The following is a 16,136-nucleotide window of genomic DNA, read 5'->3' on the forward strand; positions in this document are numbered from 1 at the left end:
AGGTCCCCTGAGAAGAAGCAGCAGAAAGGGACCTGTCTAGATTTTACTCCTCCTCTATGCGTGGCGATACGCAGGCATCAACCTGGAGGCTCAGACATTGTAACTGATCCACTAAAGCGTCTGTGTTTGGTGTCCGTCATCCTGAAGTGCCCGCCCCAGAGGAGCCGGGGTGGTTGGAGAGATCATGGATCTCCCTCTAACTGGTCCAAAATGAAGGAAGCACGAGGTCTGTCCATATGGATCTCGGTTTCAGAGCTCCTTGGCGGTGTGTCCCGGCTATTGAGATGCGCACCAGGGTATGATGTCAAAGGCGCGCACACTGAGAGAGAGCACTGAAACAGAGGTCTGTAGGGTCAGACCTTGCGCTCCCTCCACAAGACCTAAGGAGATGGGGAAAGGTAGAGATGGCGACATATGATAGCGAGAAAGGGGAGAGAAAAAGAGGAGAAAAAAATATAAAGAGGAGGGATAGCGGGAAAGTGGAGAGATTATTATTATTATTTTATTGTTTTATATAGCGCCGTCAAATTCCGTAGCGCTGTACAATGGGATTAAGACTTGGAGCTGTGGAGGGGCAGCTTGGAGGCTGTGAATTTGGTAGAGGGGGAATTTGGTTGATGCTTAAGCAGGAGGCAGAAGTGAGTTTGTGTTCTGGTAAAAGATAGTGTATATAAGGGTAAGGGAGAAGGCGTGTGTGTATATGTATGGCTACTTTATTTTTTTTACAGAATCATTAGTAACGGCACCTAATATTTTAGGAAGAAAAAGTACTCATCTACCCATGATCCTCTGCTATAAAAAAATGTAGTGGAATGATGGTGCCCATTTAAGCCCAACCATGGGGCAAGATCTTCTCCCATATAGACCTTCTTTGTTGGCCAACACTTCCATGTGACCTCTCCAACCGCTCGATTACTTCTTCTCTACTTCTCACCATTCCTTGTCATCTGTTATAATAAAGAATATTCCTCCCCTCCCCCCATCTTCCAAGGCGTAGGACGTCGACCGTTTTATACTTTTGGTCATTTTGGTTATTTTGTTTGTTATATGTCTTTAAACATTCTATTTCAGTAGAACAACCAGGACTTTAACCCCTCTATGGCCAGTGATTTCTTTTTTACAGCCTTAAATTGGTCTCTGATCAGAGCCTCATCCATTTTATTAGAGCAGCGATGGCGCAGCGTTTCCTTCGTTAGCATCAAACCCACCAGGATTTATTAGCTGTAATAAGATGGAGAACGTGCTGGCGTCGGCAGCGAGTGGGATCCCATTAACGACGAGCCCATCCATCACCGCGGTCTGTTTTATTAACGGCCGCTGGGAGCTGACGCTCGATGTCCCGGTCTCTCCATCGACCCCACAGAAGTGCTTTACGGGTGAAACGCGGTGGATACAGTTTATTGATCAATGTAAAAGTCCTGAGCAGGTGAAACGAGATTCATTGTACAGCGCTGCGGTATATTTTGGCGCTATAAATCAATAAATAATAATAATAATAATAAAAGTGTTATATTTTACACGCGGATCCCAGCGAATCTCTGAAAGTAACAGTCATATAAAAGCAAGCGATACGGAATGTATACATTCCGAAAATAACATAAACAATATATGTATCTTCCTAAATCCCAACCAATCGTCGCTCATATTCATATATATAGTTTTAGGAGGCGTGATTGGAGGTGTGGCTGGGGGTTGGGCTTTGTGCCTTATTGCCATACCTGGAAACTTTCTGCGAATCCCTGCTTCTCCGGGACACCTCAGAGAATAATTAGGTTGTAGGGGCAGAGTCAAGGCACGCCCACTCTCCGCCCACTTTGCGTCCTACTATTTTAAATTTCCCTGCGATTGGGGCCCACTGATATCAGTAGACTCCGCCCACCCAGAGAGTGAGGGTTCCAAGTAGCTAGAGCCTGGATGTTCCCACGTATGCACATTGCGGGGTATTTGTGTAACTGAGTGGGGCATTTAGAAGAAGAATAATGGGGTTTATTTACCCCGTTTAATTTATAAAGCCGTTTCCTGCTGTTTCTATACACATTATCGGGGCTTTTAGGGCTGTAGAACCCTGCGATCCCCTCATACCCAGCAAACATTCCGACCTCCTAGAAAAGAGGGGCATCAGGGGAGGAGAGAGGGGCATAAGGGGTGTTCGGTCTCGAAAAGTGACTGACTCTCCTAAACAGGGACACTCGGGAGGTATGTAATAGCGCTTGCTACGATCCAAACATCTGATATTTAGGAAATACATGAATACGAGACGCAGCGAGGCTCTGCGCAGATACTTTAAACATTTTAAACGCAGCAGCGGGTCACCCCCTCCGAGATCGGAGAACAAAGACGCGTTTAGCCCTTTTACACAATTTTCTGTAAGGCATGAAATTTGGGCGACCGTCAAATATTTGTGAGGAGTCGCCTCCCTAGAAACGCAGGAGCAGAAGGCATTCAGTTTAGGAGAATTAACCCCTCAAGCGCCAGGAGCGCCGCATTTTACTATTTAAAAGGCTTTAACCCATTTGGAGTAAGAACGTTTAACTGACAAGGCGAAGGGTAATGCGGTCTCGCCCTGAAAACGTGAAATAAATGGCTTTCATTTTAGGATCTGCCATTAAAATAAATAAAAAAATTCCTCGATTAACAAGCCCAGGAGGAGTATAAAAGCCGCGAAAGATTTCATCCCAGCGATAATTAATACGGAACGTTTTCCCTTCAGAATGACGGTAATTATATTTCACAAAAGCCCAAAGTGCAGAGATAAGAAAAATGCGTAGAACGGGGATTTAAAGAAAGTTCGGGTTTCTGGAGAAATCCAAGATATTATAACAAACGATCGTGAATAACGACATCTGCTTCAAAATGCCCCCCCCCGTGCCCCAACCCCCCCCCCGTGCCCCAAGATCCATCCGCCCAGGGCTGGTTGTAGACCAAGTTGCACCCCAGGCAAGAAGCCTTTTTTGTTGCCCCACTCCAGTAATAAACAAACGGCTGATAAGCAGGCAGAGCCATTTATTTGGGGCAGATAAGTGGGATTTCTGTACCCGGCTGTCAGTGATGTGAGTGTTTGAGAAGATGATTGCAGTTTGAAAAGGTCGGAACCCAAAAAGAGCTAAAATCCTTCCTCCCGAAAACACAATTATTTCAAGAGATCCTCGTTCATCCTGGGCTCTCAAACCTTAAAATAACAGAGCGTTATCTCCGCTAAGAGATAAAGTGCTTTACTACATGACTGCGGGCCGCACGGGCCGAACGAGGGCCAGAGAGGGCGCCCGCTCTTTAACTCAAACAAGCTCTGTGTTTAAATAAACTTAAGTTTAAGTGAACGTGAGTCAAACTTTTTCTGCAGTTAGAACAAAGGCTGCCTGAACCAATCAACAGCAACCAGCAACTTAACAATAGGGGAGATAGCTTAATGGGGAGGAATAATTATGCAGAACTTGAGAAAAGGAAGTCAAGATAGCGGTTCCCATGGTATACACATAAGGAGAATAATATATGTAATATATATATATATATATAAAATACAAATAAATATATATCACACACACAGATATATATATATATATATATATATATACAGTATATATGCATTATCAAAGGGGCTCTCTGTCCTTAAGAGCTTACAATCTAATTAGGAGTAGGGAGTGGACATACAGATCCAGGAAGGTAAGCGTGTCTGTGCGCATGTTCTGATGTCATGTCGAGGTTTGTACGTTACTGTAGAGTAAACCTAAAAGGTGTTCCTTTAGTTTGCGTTTAAGGTTATGGAGAGGTGAAGCTCGGTGGGAGGGCGAGCGGAGATGCGGGGCGGCGAGGGAGACGTCTGTAGACGGGATGGAGCAGCAGCTGGTAAAGGAGCAGAAAGCACTATGGATCGGGTGTAGAGGGCTTGCAGGGATACGGCAGAGAGGAGAGATGGAATGGAATGGAGAGCTGAAGAGCACTGGCAGTGCGAAGGGGGATTTTTAAGGACTTTCAATGTTTTATAGGAAGCCAAAAAATGTGGGTGTGCGATGGGTGTTAGCGTGAGTGTGTGTGCGATGGGTGTTAGTGTGAGTGTGTGTGTGCGATGGGTATTAGCGTGAGTGTGTGTGCGATGGGTGTTAGCGTGAGTGTGTGTGCGATGGGTGTTAGCGTGAGTGTGTGTGCGATGGGTGTTAGCGTGAGTGTGCGATGGGTGTTAGCGTGAGTGTGTGTGCGATGGGTTTTAGCGTGAGTGTGTGTGCGATGGGTGTTAGCGTGAGTGTGTGTGTGCGATGGGTGTTAGCGTAAGTGTGTGTGCGATGGGTGTTAGCGTGAGTGTGTGTGTGCGATGAGTGTTAGCGTAAGTGTGTGTGCGATGGGTGTTAGCGTGAGTGTGTGTGCGATGGGTGTTAGCGTGAGTGTGTGTGCGATGGGTGTTAGTGTGAGTGTGTGTGTGTGATGGGTGTTAGCGTAAGTGTGTGTGCGATGGGTGTTAGCGTGAGTGTGTGTGCGATGGGTGTTAGCGTGAGTGTGTGTGCGCTAGTGCTTTCGTTAATTCCAGGGGGATGAGCTGGGGTGTGTGGGGGGGTCACTCAACTTTACCTGCCCCGCAGGCCAGAAGGTGACAGCAGTCTAGGTGGGAAATAATTAAGATAACCCCCGTAGTATCTACACGGAGGAGGCATGGCCGCTGCAACGGAATTTGATGGCGCTATATAAAACAATAAATAATAATAATAATAATCAAATCACTCTGCTATCTGACAGATTTGGGAAGCAGCTTCAGAATGCCATCTTTTTTGAGAATCATACGAGCATTAAATAAAAAAAAATGTTAAAAAATAAATGTCATCGATCAGCTGTTATACCCGGCAGAGCAGATGAAGCAGAAGGCATATAACAGATCACGGGGGGGCACAGATAACAGGGGGGCCGTCAACGAGAATTCAAAATTAGTCGAAATGAAGATATTTTCCTCTTTTTTTTTGGTAGGCCCAGAATTATTTTTACGTCGTTGGCTTCATAAATATTCCGCCAGCTGCCCGAGCGCGGCTTATCATTCACGGCAGGAGAGAGATGCTATTTTTTCCCCGTCTTCATTTGCATGAAGCGCGTTTATTTTCAGCGTATAATGAGCTTAATTACGCTGCGACACGTCTGCTTTCACCTTATAACGCGTTGATTGATTTTAAACACGTAGGAAAAAAAAAGTGTAACGGGGGCAGGAGGAAAAAATGGATTTTAAGCAACATTTTTATACAAGTGCCATCCCTACATTTAATTAAGTTACCCCCCCCCCATACAACCATCAGCCACAGACTGGATACACCACGAAACACGCTCTTATCATATATGATTTTTGTGGAACAGCCTCCCAGCAGAAGTGGTAGAGGGTAATACAGTGAGGGTATTAAACATGCATGGGATAGACATCCGGCTCCTGAATCTAAGACGACACCGACGACTAAATAAACTAAAATACTGTATAGATTTATGTTCCCATTTCGATTCAGTGTATTTATTTTACTGTTATTATATTATTATTGCTGTTATTGCGGGTATTATTATTATTATAATTATTACTATTATTATTATCACTATTATTATTATTTATTTATAAAGCGCCAACAATTCCCGCAGCGCTTCTTACAGTCCCTACATTCAACAGTTAACCCTGTACAATGTATATAATGTACAGGGTTACTGAGATGAACCGATACATTAGGGGAAGAGGACCCGGCTCGCAAGAGCTTACAATCTAGGCGGAATGGAGGATAGAGAACCATAAAGTGTAGAGAAAGACGGGGAGAATGCGGGAGAATTTTTAATGGAAAAATAAGCAGAACATTAGGGTAGAACCGACGCTCTACTTGTATATTGGGTTTTTTTTTTTCACCGGTTATTTTTGGGGTGGGGGTGTCGTATCCCGTAAAAAAATAATGCCCGATATAATATGTCACGTGACTTCCGATGACGACTCGGGACACATGTCATTCGGTTTGGGTGTGATGCGTACAGAGCGCTGCGGCCAGGCTCCTTGGGGAATCTCTTTAAAGGAAATGTCGTGCCGTGTTCTCAATCGGCCCCAACGGCCCCGGAATGTGAACGCAGTTACAAGCCAAGCCTATCGAAAGCCTTCTGGAAGTAATCGGAGTTTTGCCGGCGAGCCAAGAACAACTCCGGCTACAGTTGTTTGGAACGAACGAGAGGCTTAAATAACGCCGCGATCGGTCGCTTGCCAGGTAAGCGCTGACTCCGGTTACAGAGAGGTTCCCGGGTCGTTCCCGTTTTCCAGGATATGGAATTTACTCTCGGACTTTCTATCCCGCTGCTCCGGCCTTCAGAATTCCGACATTCTGGAAAATTCTATCTGGAAAACGCAGCCGCTTAAGGCATTAACTCCCATGACTCTGAGCCGGAAAGTGCCTTTGGAATCTCAGTCAGGAGGCTGTAACGGGATAGATGGTTCAGTTTTTTAGTCGGTGGGAATTCTTTCCGCTCTGTATCCCGGATGATGTTCCAGTGCCGTGTTTTGCATATTTTATCCGTAAATTGGCATCGCTCCTTAGCGCCACGGCTGGAAAACGGGCAAAATCATGATGTGCAAAGTTTTCCAAGAACGAGGGTTTTCTTACATGGATTCTTGCAGATTTTTTTTAAATACTCAAATTTAAGTTTAATTCCAAACTGGATTTCCCAAAGTGCTTCTTTTATTTTGCATGTTTTGGTGGAAAATTCTGCTTTTGCCTTTTTTCTGGTCCAGTTTATTCCTAATACACATAATATTTATTTTTTTCAATAAAATGCCAGATATATTTTGAATATATAGTTAAACCAGCGAGTTGTTTTTTTTGTTTGTTTGTTAATAAACCCAAAATCTCCCAAATAATATATACATTGTACAGGGTTAACTGGGAACTTCCTATCATAGGCTATCTGGAGCTCTCTCTCTTTTCTGGGGCGTGGCTTCATGGGGGGCGGAGCTAGTTGTCTGTGGAGGTGGAGCGAACAACACATAGAAGCTTTAAATGGGTGGGATGGGGCGTGGCCAAACATTGCAGCCCCTGCCTGGAAAAAGAGGAAACCTACCCAGAGTCCCGGAGAAGCAGGACTTCCCTCGGAGACTCCGGGTCAAACCCAGAAAGTTCCCTGGTATCCAACTCACAGCGGCGAAGCTCATTGGTCCTTCCTAATGCACAATGACATCATGTAGCCAAGTAAGGCATTTAGAAATAATATACAATATTTTATGTAAAACACTCAGAAAACATTCCGAGCTTCTAGAAAAGGACATTAGAGCAAAGGCCCAGGAATTGGGGTTTCTAAGAGGGACTGGCCACACTAAACCGGGACACTTTGCAGGTATTACAGCTTAAAGCCAGAAGAATTTAAGGCTTTTTAACCCCTTAAGGACAATGGGCGGTCCCTAAACCCATTGAAAAATGCATTTTTAGCCCATACATGTACGGGCTTTGTCATTAAGGGGTTAAAAATGCTCGAGCGCACGGTAGCTCTTTGTGCAAATAATTTATTTTCTGAGTCCAGAACATAATCTCAAATGAAGCGAAGAGAAGGGAAAGTTTTAGTTAAAATATATTCCGTTTCAGCAACAATTCGGGGTTACGGAATAGATCCGGTATTCGGACGATCCCTGCAGCTGTGCGAAAATCCTTGGAACGGAACAAAAAAAAATGTTTATAATCGCTCCAAAGAATTATTAAAATCATCAAAGCCGGGGAGCTTTCATATCGATTTCCTCGTTCATTTATATAAGAGGGGTAATAAAAATGACTAATTTCCCAGCGGAAGATAAAAAATGGGAAGGCGGACGGCGTTTACATAAAAGTCCTCTGCTTGTCTGAGAACGACTCTTTTATCATTATTTCCCCCAAAAATAAACAACCCATCCGTGTCATAAATAGGTCAGACAATCCATTTCCTGGACAGATCCCGAAACAATGTTTTTTCTTTCTTCTGGCGTTTAACGTCTCTCGAGTTATGTAAATATAATATATAGTGGTTATACAGATCTGCCTCTAGATTGTAAGCTCTTTGGGACAGGGCCCTCCTCGCCCCTTCAGTTATATAAATATAATATATAGAGGTTATAGAGATATACCTCTAGATTGTAAGCTCTTTGGGACAGGGCCCTCCTCACCCCTTCAGTTATGTAAATATATAGAGGTTATACAGATATACCTCTAGATTGTAAGCTCTTTGGGACAGGGTCCTCCTCACTCCTTCAGTTATATAAATATAATATATAGAGGTTATACAGATATACCTCTAGATTGTAAGCTCTTTGGGACAGGGCCCTCCTTCCTCACCCCTTCTTTTATGTTATATAGTACTTGTCATGTACTGTTTGCCCATTGTACAGCGCTGCGGAATATGATGGCGCTATATATAACACAATAAATAATCGTAATAATTATATAGATATATGTAAATACAAAATTCATTTAAAGAGAAGAAGCAAAAAAGTAGCAATTTTACTAAATCCGGTCTATAAAGTGTTAAATTAAAAGGGAAACGCAACATAAAAGAAGATTTAATGTAATTTGGCCAAATAACCTTTTCTTGACAGTTTTAAAATTATAATTTTTTTGCTCGCGACGTCTGCTGCTCGTTTTCTTAATATTCCGGTTAATTTGTCACCAACGCAAATAACAGAAATGTTTATTTTGGCTGCGATTCGCGGTCGGGGACTTTGCGTCGGCGTCTTGTGAATGAACGTTCGCCGCGTTCCTGAACTTGGGACTCGAGGGTGAGCGTACGCTCATCCACGGGGGGGGGCTGCGTGAGACCCGTCTTGTGTACTTGCTTAAATTGCAAGCTCAGTGGGCAAGGGACCTCATATGCTTTTCTCTAGATTGTAAGCTCCTGTGCGCAGGGCCCTCCTCACCTGTTTCTGTAAGTCAAATTGTTATGTTATATACATGTTATGTCCTGTCTACTCTTTGTACAGCGCTACGGAATGTAAAGGCGCTATATAAAACAATATATAATAATAATAATATGTACCTCTGTCTACGTGGCCCCCGGTCCTAACCATGAAGTCCAAAACTTGCATGTTTATTTCTAATAATGTTTAGAACTTGGCTTTAAAGTCCAGAGTCAACCAAAATATATATTATTATATATTTTTATTTATTTTAAGGGGAAAATTGCAAAGACCTATTTAGATCCATACAGGAAATGCACGAGTTATCTGAATATTGTACATTGTACAGCGCTACGGAATTTGATGGTGCTATATAAAACAATAAATAATATAAAACAATAAATAATATCCAATGTCATTTTACCCAGACGTTACTTATTCTAACTTTTTTAAGAATTTGTTTTGCAACGCTAACTGGCTAACAACACTAGCTGGCATGGAAACCATAATGGAGCGAGGGGTAAGCCACTCCAACTGTGTCCCTCCGGCTAGGGGCCCCCCAGCCCAGCAGTACCTGCCCCAAGAAGCCCGCTCTGATGCATGGTGGCCAGCGGTGATACGACCTTCTTTCACGCTCTGACGTTGCGCATGCACAAAAAAAAACACAGAATGGGCCATGAGCGAGGAGGACGCACCCTGACGCTACACGCAAAACTACAACGGGACAGCTGCTGTGGGCCCCTAGGGTAAGCTTGGGTAAGCAGAGTCTGGGGCCACTGTCTCTTTTGCCCCTCGTTGAAGATGGTCCACGATGGAAGTCCGTGAAATCTCGTTCTATTCAAAGCGCTGCGCTTAGTAGATAGATCCCACTGTGATTTATAGAAAGTATTATATAGCGTTGGATAGGCGTATAAGACAGGGTGAAGGGCCAAGCAAGGTTAGAGCTCTTACAGCAAGCAGGGCAGGCAGGTCATTTGGGTCAAATTGCTCTTTTTTTTTTTAATGCCAGGCAAGTAGCCCCTTAGTTGCCCCTTTGTTGCCCCGAGTACACTCACGCCATGTCTTTTTTACACATTTAGGGTGGCCTAGAATAAGCACGGATCTTTTGTGAATTGCCCCATGTATGGTGAATCTTTTGTTGCCCACCTCTCAGGTACCAGAGCGGCTTTAGGGGGGTGGGGGTATCTATCGTGACTGCCGGTGCCCCCTGATCCAGACACCCCAGGCAGCTGTCTGACTCGCCTTGCAGTAAATAAAATTCTCTGACGCACGAAAGGGGGTAAAAGTTACATAAAAGTGAAAATGAAATGTTCGGCTAGCAGAAGTTCTGTCCCCTCAGCCAGCCCTCGGCAGATGCGTGTTTTATGGCGATTAATGTAATAATGAGTTATGGCGGACGGCGCGGAGTTCGTTTACGCTCTGAAATGTTTCTTTTTTTTTAAAAAGAGCTTCTTTTTTTGTACTTTGGATTTAGGTCAAAACGTTGACACGGCCACTCCATAATATTTATTCTCGGTGGCTCGGAATCAAAGCGTAACGATACAGATGTCCGGCGGCGGGATCCCAAAGTCTCCCGCTAATAACAATCTCTTGACTTCCCGGAGCTGGGGTTATGGCCGATCGCCTGCAGTTTGTCTCCTAAATCAGAGCCGGGCAGCTGAGCGCGAGCCCTCGGGTCATCACAACAAGCCGAGGTCAGCGGGTAGGAAGCCACCGAGGTCTGCCAACTGGGTACATGGGAATCAATGGCGGAAATAGCTGCTGGATCACATGGAGGAAAACAACCGCATCATCTGGAAACAATAAACTTGTGCGTTCAGATTCTTAGGAATTCTACTTTTAATAAGATTTGCCAGTTTGGTTGATTTGTACGAATGTCCGAAAACAAGAAGCGACCCCAATGAAGCAAACAAAGCTTCTCTTTCTTCCCGTTCTCCGCGTCTTCTTTCTTCGTTTTTTCCCCCCAGGTGATCCGTCTGCGTTACCCCAGCCTCCTGGAGCAATTCGGCATCAGGGCGAAGCCTCGGCGCGCATCAGGGCAACAACCTCTTCCCTGATTGGCCGCTGTCCCCGTGGTGCGCGCCGATACAGCGGCCGTCGGCCACACTTAGGTCATTTGGCGGCCGTCAGCTTTAAAATGCCCGGGCCGCCTCTTCATCCTTAGTCTGGCCCTGTCTATCATCATAAAGACTGCTTAAGTACCAAGAACATAGAACATAGAACCTTTCCGTTATACCATGGAAAATATGTAAAGTATATAGTTTTATCTACAATTGTTATTTTGTTGTTTTTTAAGACTTTTGTGAACTTGGCTCTCAAACAGTTAAAACAAATGATTTTATAAAATAGTCACAGCAGGCTATATATATATATTATATTATATTATATTATATATATGTCTGTATGTAGATGCCATGCAAATGAATGTGTCACTCACTGAGTTATGAACACCAGATGGTGCAGAATTAAAGGTGGGTGGTCTTAACCCTGTCATTGCCAGCCGGGGTGGGCACTGTACAGGTTAAGAGCCAAACTCATGTGGTCTAATTTAAATTTTAGTTAGAAGCCCCTCTCACCTCTGATTTAAAAATATATATAAGAAAATATTTTTTTTAAAATCCTGCCTTTCCCTAAAAGGGTTAAATCAGGCAAACAAATGCCATGTTGATTTTATTAATCCGTGAGTATACTTGACCTTACTTCTCCGCCCTGTTTTTGCGGTTTGATTCATATTACATCAGATGTGTTTAAAACATAATAAAAATGTTTTTATTTTATTTTTTTTATTTTTTATTCGTTGTGCGGAGGAAATCTGCAATCTACAGGATTTTTTTCGGGTTAACATGTTTTTGTTCCTCGAATCCTTTTTTTTTTTTAAATAAATCATATCCGAACATAGTTTATTTTTCCAGTGGAAAGGGAAAGAAAAATTTTAGGGCTGAAATATAAACAATTCCTCGAAATGCGTGGGGGTTTTATTCTAAATCGATGAAAAAATACCTTATCTTCGAACATATTTAATGTGAGGTTATGCTAAGAATTCAGGCTCTGTTTTAGGTCACATTTACCAAATTCCAGAATTTCACACAGATGAATATCAAATGAATTTATTATGTTTATGTGTTTTTATTACTGTATGTTTTTTGTGTTTTTTCTTTTACCAGCGTTTGTAATTGTTAGGAGATATTTATTAGGTATAATAATATACACCTGTTTATTTTTTTTATATTAAATAATTTCATATATTTACCAAATCATTGGCTTTCCTTCAAAGACAACGTGGGCTTTACATAAAATATTATTTTTCGAGGTGTGACTGTATAAAGGGGTGAGTCAATGGGAATTATAATGGGATGCATTATATTGTGGGCTGGCATTATAGGTGGCACAATAATTTGGGCACGTTAATTAAATATCGAGAAGCCAGGTTTTCATTATGGAAAGGCTTAAAGATCCCATTTATTAAAATAGTTAAAAATACAACATATATATATATATCTATATACGGTATCTATATATATATATAATATGTATATGCACCAGAAAGGGTTTTTATGTGGGCCGTTGCCAAAATATTGACGTAGAAGTTGGTGGGTTACTGGAAAGAGTCAAGTGGGCTCAGTTCCAGCTCTTTTGTTGGCTTCAAGCAGCCAATTAATGGCAAGAATCGTTGGACAAAAGAAGAGAAGGGCATCTGCAGGGCTGCAGCTTCTCCCTCGGATGAGTTTTTAATTTCTATTTGTGAAGAATACATATTAAAGTACTCACAGAGGGTTAGGGTTACGCAGATAATGCTTTCATATGCATTCTGCTGTAGCGGAGATGTTATGGAAACTATGGACCATGGAGGAGATGGAGCGCTGCAGGTAAGAATTTTTTTATTTTTTTTTAGATTTAAATATCGCAAGTTCTTTAATACGCATTCTATTTTCGGGAAGCTGCCTGGGACACTGGAGTGGAGAGTCCCTTAAATAACTATTTGTAAGCGCTACAGTTAATTGAACATTTAAATAAGCAACAAAGTAAGAAAAGTAGAATGAAGATGGCAACATTTTGGGGGAATGGAAACTCAAGCGCAAGGATACAGCGGTAAAAAAGGTTTCGAAGGAGGCGGAACTCTGCGCAGCCAATGGGAGAAGAAAGCTCTGCTCTTATTTCCTCCTATTGGTTGCACAGTGTTCTAATTTGGAATCTTGGAGATAAATGGAGGGATGCTGGCCACCTCTCACCGGAGCCCGTACACCATCACCTATGGGTTGTGTTTTATGAAGTCATCGTGTACACAAACACACATTGTTGTCTCATACACAAAGCCAGTAATGTGGGGGCTGGGAAAGGGCAGGTCTGATACAACGGAACATTGTTTATCTCACGTGTGATGATGGGGTGGCCTTGAGGGCCACATTGTGACTTCAAGTCAGAACAAGGAGGACTGAAGACAATCTCGGTGGAAGTTTGGCTAATGGGCAGTGTTTGTCAAAATAAACACCAAATATAATATTTTCTAGCTAAATGCGGATAGAATAAATATAATTACAGCCATAGAATCCAGAAGCTCGCACGAAAAAGCTGTATCTTTATATATATGATGGAAAACCAGCAAATTCACACACATACCCCTCATGTGTCTAATGATCTTTTGATATAGGGGGTGTGGTTGGGGGTGTGGTTGGGGGTGTGACTGGAAGTGGGATTTTTTCCAAAATATTTTATGCAATTTTGTTACCAAACACAGCTATTTCTGCAATTAAATCTAGAAGAAGAATAATGGATTTTATTTACCCCGTTTAATTTATAAAGCTATTTCCTGCTGTTTCTATACACATTATCGGGGCTTTTAGGGCAGTAGAACCCCTATACCCAGCAAGCATCAGGAGAGGAAAGAGGGGTCTCTATGGGAGAAATGGGCATCAGGGGAGGAAAAAGGGGTATCGAGGGAGTGAAAGGGGCATCGGGGGAGGAAAGAGTGATATCGAGGGGGAAAAAGGGCATCAGCGGAGGAGAGGGGGGCATCAGGGGAGGAAAGAGGGGCATGGTGGCGCAAAAATGGGACAAATGGATTTGGGACCAAAAAAACAGACACACACAGGATGTATGCAACGTTAGCTGTTGATGAACTATAATTCCCATGATCCTCTTTTTATAATTAAACACCACATTATTATTCCCCCTTCATGCTAATTTAGTTAAGTTTGCAGCAGTGATACGGAGGATTTATTCACTAAATAGTTGGGAAGAATCGAAACATCTGACTGGCTGTAAAAAGGAAATGGTTAAATCAGCGAAAGGACAAGAGGACTAACTAACCAGGGGGGGGGGCGGCGCTTTATAATGCACAGCGAAGTTGCCAAAATTCACCCCCGGTTTAGTGAATATACCCCAAAGTCTAAAACGAGACATTGCCCTGACTATTAGAATCCATCAATTCTGCAGATCCTCAAAGCCACCAAGGCGCGGGTCGCTTCGTTCACTGAGCCTTAAACCAACGTCAGAAACAGCCAGGACCCTGTATAAATTATAACGGTAACCTAAACTACGAGACACAATCTGAGCAGGCACACTGGGAGCCACGTAACGCACTGCCGGGTGGGTGCACAATATTACGCGATCGGTTTTATCCTCATTGAGAGGTTTGTGGCCCTAAAGTACAGAAATAGTCACCAAAATGCATCATCTCTCTGTGTGCAACAAGCAATGTTTTGTTAAAAAATAAAAACAAATTCTTGACGTAACACATTTCAGAATATAGATTTTCTGTTTCATGCCCCAAAGCAATCTTTTTAAACAATGCTTCTCCTATTGCAGATCCCCCCCACCCCTTGGGGCTCCAACATGAGCCCCCATACCACAAGCCGCAATAACAAGCATCAGTGTTCTGCCGATACCCCCCATTGTTTTACCCCCGCCATCAAACATCTCAAAATGAATGTAAAAATTGAAGATAAAAAAAATAGGTAAAACAAAATTATATATTTTTATATTATATATTTTTTTTCTATTATTATAAACAAAATAAAATGAAGTCCTCCATGGACCGCTCGTTATCGAAGACCACCAAACCACTCCTGAAGTCCACCATCAAAAGCAAAGTTTCCCTTTGTTAAGAGCCATTTAAACCGCCTTCCCTTCTTGGCAGACTCACCTCTTTTTTTACGCCAAAAAACACCTTTATTCCCCCAGAACCCAGCAGATTTTAATAATACGCCTCCAGATCCAAAGCGAGATCTTTATATTCTGGATTCGGGATGTAGAATCAGGAATAGTAAATGCCATTGGCATCTCTCGGACTCATTTGGCACGAAGCACCGCAGAAGACCCCGGTGGATCCAGATGTTTCCCATTAGGGGGCCCACGGTGGGTCTTTATAAGATCCCCTTTGTATAAAATAAAACAAAGATCCTAAATAGTGGGGAAATAGTGTTTTTGGACAAAAAAAAGCAGATGGAGTTATCCTTTTTTTAAAAAAAAACACAAAATCCCTGCCAGTATACCATATTTCCAGCCTTTATATATAAAACATCCATTCTTCCATTAAGGGGTTAATTTGCCAGGATTGCGAGTGGGGAAGGAATTTGAAAATTCCATATACATTAAGAAGGGGGCATTGGGCAAGATCTTAACCTTTTCAGTGCCGGTGGAGGGGTGATGATAATAAAAAAACCCCACCAAAGCCTGGCAACACACCGTGTTAACCCCTGCAGTGCCAGACCCACTGAGCACTGGGGGGGGGATTTGCTTGTAGCTCTCCTTACCTTAGGGTTGCGTGGCTGGATCTGCTGGGTTTGCAGAGTGGGCATGCGGTTCCCTGAGTGTTGTGTCTCGAGTGGGGTGGTTCTGCATTCTTCCACAGCCCCGCCAGATGCTGACACTGGCTTTCCTGAGGAGTATGAGAAATGTGCCTTGTGCAAAAAAAAAAAAAAAAAACACCAAAAAAAAAAAACTTACCCTGTGTCTGCAGACTCCTCCCTGCCTCCCAATATTAAAACAATAAACAATGTTTCCCCTCTTATCTCCGAACCCTCTTGGAAGCCACACAACGCATTATTTGTATCGCTTCCTCCGCACCATTCCTAATCTTCGCTTGGATTTCTTTTTTTTTTATTTCGAAATCAAAAAAAAGATTAGATGGGAAAAAAAAAAAACATTCAGCGAAGCCTTAAAGCGCCAGGAGGTTTTAGGGAAAGCCGGATGAATGCAGAGGTTTTCATCATTTTTCTTTATATAAATGTTTTTTAAATATTCCAGCCTTTTATTATATGGTATTTAGGGAGAAATAATGCGTAGGTTTTGTTGA

At 42.7% G+C, this 16,136-nt stretch overlaps 1 protein-coding gene across 3 annotated transcripts in view; it reads right to left on the minus strand.

Annotated features, from left to right (window-relative positions):
* Positions 1-15,740, minus strand: part of KANK4 (KN motif and ankyrin repeat domains 4) — a 38,360-nt gene extending 22,620 nt beyond the window's left edge. For 2 of the 3 annotated variants that reach the window (XM_053469534.1, XM_053469531.1), the window contains exon 1: positions 15,595-15,740. The gene's annotated coding sequence lies outside the window, so the exon portion shown is untranslated. Of the gene's footprint in view, positions 1-14,984; positions 15,166-15,594 lie in introns of those variants that run through there. The other variant, XM_053469533.1, reaches the window with a different exon arrangement.
* Between the last annotated feature and the right edge of the window lie 396 nt (positions 15,741-16,136).

The sequence above is a fragment of the Spea bombifrons genome, chromosome 6 (genome assembly GCF_027358695.1).
Source record: "Spea bombifrons isolate aSpeBom1 chromosome 6, aSpeBom1.2.pri, whole genome shotgun sequence".
NCBI classification, from domain to species: domain Eukaryota; kingdom Metazoa; phylum Chordata; class Amphibia; order Anura; family Pelobatidae; genus Spea; species Spea bombifrons.